Source organism: Nuphar pumila, chromosome 7 (assembly GCF_984573655.1).
Source record: "Nuphar pumila chromosome 7, dmNupPumi1.hap1.1, whole genome shotgun sequence".
Taxonomy (NCBI): Eukaryota; Viridiplantae; Streptophyta; class Magnoliopsida; order Nymphaeales; family Nymphaeaceae; genus Nuphar; species Nuphar pumila.
The window spans coordinates 87,233,601-87,236,969 of NC_143255.1; the positions used below are offsets into that span (position 1 = coordinate 87,233,601).

At 40.0% G+C, this 3,369-nt stretch overlaps 1 pseudogene; it reads right to left on the bottom strand.

Moving 5' to 3' along the window:
- Positions 1-201: 201 nt before the first annotated feature.
- Positions 202-408, bottom strand: LOC149832422 (U2 spliceosomal RNA; annotated as a pseudogene).
- Between the last annotated feature and the right edge of the window lie 2,961 nt (positions 409-3,369).

Genomic DNA, 3,369 nt, shown 5'->3' on the forward strand with positions numbered 1-3,369 from the left:
CACACACACACACAAATCATACAAAATACTCACAAATCTTGTTCTTGGGATTCTTTTTTTTGGGAAGAAAAATGTTCGGATATAATTTTGGTAATTTATTAAAATTAAAATATACGAAGCAAGAAAAAATGTAAAAATTAGAAGGATAAACCTCCAAAAAAGAAGAAGAAGAAGCATAAAAGGTCAAAATCAGATAAATCTGTGATATACAACCAATTAAATTTAGAGTATTATTTCATGGTTTTTACACATTGCGAACTTATCACGATAAGATCACAATAAGTTTAGAAATACAACAATATGTATGACTGCGCCACACACACACATGCATGTGTGCATATATAAGCTAGTATCGTTAAACTGGTAAGAACAGATACTATACTTGATCTTAGGCAACAGGGAAATGGGGCACGTCAACGGGTTGGACTCAGCTAGATCCGTAACCGGACATAATATGAGGGCATGGGTATTAAGTCTGACTGGATCCGGCTTAGGCCATTATTACCTAATTGGGTAAAACCCATAGTTTCCAAAGACAACTAGTTTTTATATAGAAATGAGTATGATCTAGATTTGGATCTGGTTCTGGTTTGTAATTGCTGAAGCCAGGTCTTGGTCCAATGATATCCAGACCCTACTGCTTTGACCTCATATATTAGCATGTCGGACCTGCTTTGGTGGTCCGAGTCCGATTGTTATAAATTGGTATGGGATCAGGTTGGGTAAGACCAACCCGGGTGGCCACTCTAATCATCAGCATAGTCACAAATTTTATTCTTCGGTTTTCTCATCAAGGAAATATTTGCTTTTCTCAAAAAAAAAAAAACATATATCAGCAAAATTATACTTAAAAATATAATAGAATAATAAAAGCATGCTAAAATATTAAAAAAAAATCACAACAATCAACACAATCGATATATTTAAAATAGGCAAAATGTTGAAAATCTCATGATACTGTCGAATTTTTCTTGGCTTGTGAATATCTGGTGATGAGGCGTTCAAACTCTAGGGATGCTTGTGTGTGCTCACAAGGTGAGACAGGGAAAACGTTTTACATAAAGCGACCAACACAGAAAAGACACCTGTCCTGGGAAGCAGACCAGGTCATGCTGAACATGATCGTTTTTGCTCATGCCCGCATCGTGGCCATCCGATTGGCATTTTAAAAAGCTCAAAAGTCAACAAAACCACGTGGCATTCATCCAAAATACAAACAGACGGCCACCATGTCAGCATGAGCAAAAACGCTCATGTTCAGCATGACCTGATCTGCTTCCCCTGTCCTGTGTTGTGGGTCCTATTGTTGTTTTATATTAACATCGTGAACCACTGTTGTACCTGATCCCCTCTCTCAGAAAAAAAGAACAGGTGCAATGTGATTGCATACTTTTTAGTGTGCTGCTGCACCCGATCACCCTCCATCTTGGGGATATGGGGGTGCTGTCGGTTGTGGGGCTCAAGAAATGATGGAAGGCGATCTGGTGCCGCTAAGGGACACTAAAAGTGTGCAATCACATTGCACCTTATCCTCCCTCACAAGGCACATACATATGTCCTCACGCTTGAGCGTTAAAAGTGGTTAATCTCATACTCGTGTTATGCCTCATCATCTTTAAACTTTTTAACTTTGATAAGATCAATATAGAGGCTATACTTCCCTCTTTCCCTACAAAGAAAGCAAATAGGGTAGAGCACAGGGACAAAACATACCTCTTTCAAACTAAAACATTATTTTGAGATGCTGTTGCTAGCATAGGTAGGGTAGGTTGCATCTTAGTAGTGCCCAACTGCCACTGATTTGTTAAATTATTTGATGTCAATTAAAAAATGGTTGAACATCGTCTTTTTCTAATTTAACAAATTTCAAATTGTTCTTTTATTTTATTATGTTTTCTAGTACTAATTAATTATTACCTTTTGTTGATATGCTGCATTAATAATGTCAGTGTGTGAAGGCCAATTTGTTGATTTTTCACTGTTATGATTTTAGTGATGCTAAATTAGATGAAATGGTCATCATGGTTCAAAACTGATAGAGAAACGTGCATGTAGGTGGGGGGCCTAGATGGGAAGTATACAAAGGTCGCAGAGATGGCTTAGTGTTCAAAGCATCTAGAGTGGCCCTTCCCTTAGCGAACCAGACCATCCCCCAAATCATCTCCATCTTCAACTCTAAAGACCTGTCTGTGCAAGACATGGTGGCATTATCCGGGGCCCACACCATTGGCTTATCACATTGCATAGAGTTCATGTCTAGGATATACTCCTTCAACAAGACATATGATATAGACCCCACAATGGACCAAGCCTATGCAATGAGCCTGAGGAGCCCATGCCCACAAACAGGCCTAGACCCAACCGTCGTCGCCTTCAACGACATAGCGACACCAAGGATTTTTTACAATGCTTACTATAAGAACATCCAGAAGGGGCAAGGATTACTTGCAACAGATCAGAGGTTGTATGGGGATGCCAAGACAAGAAGTTTGGTTGATGCCTTGGCTAATGATCAGCAACTCTTCTTTGATTACTTCACAACAGCCATGGTGAAGTTGGCAAACATTGGGGTGAAGACGGGAAGCAATGGTGAGATTCGTCGCAACTGTGCTTCCTTTAACCGTTTATGATAATTCACAATGCCTATATATGCTTCTGTTAATTACACTGATTATCCTTTGGTTTCCCTTGTTAATTTGCTGATTATGCCAAAGAAACTTGGAAACACAAGAGATCTATTAATGCCAACAAATTATCAATTGATGTAACTTGTCATGGGCCTACTTCTTCAATAGGCCAGGGCGGCATGACGGTCCATCCTTACCACCGCAAGCCTTTTGATCGCTCACTTGCCATTGCTGAGAGTGAGAGAATATAGAGAGAGAAAATCATAATTATTTAAAAGCAATCACAACGATGGTGAATAAAAGAAAGTTCTTCGCATTTGCGTTCATTCACATTTTTGCCCGAGGGTATTTATCAATCTGAACCAAAGTACATGGGTGGCCCAGAGAAAGTTACAAGTGACTCAGCACTTTACATCAAGACTCAACCAAAGAAAAATAGACTCTAGATACAATTGTACAAAGTAGGCGACAGGGGAACAAGCTCTCCCCTAAGTCATGTGCCGCTCTCGATGCCATTTGCTTCGTGGTAGGCCCTGACTTCGACCGGATAGTGACTCTTCATCTGGAATACTGGCTCCCACGTCGGTTTCGTTGTTTCGTCCCACTGTACCATATACTTCTTTGCTTTACCCAAGTAATTGACCTTATGGCAAAAGATCTTGCTGAGACGCTTCTCGGTCAATTATGATGTCGGGGCCCTCTACAGGATAGGAGCGTGTTGTGGCACATTACATTTTGGATT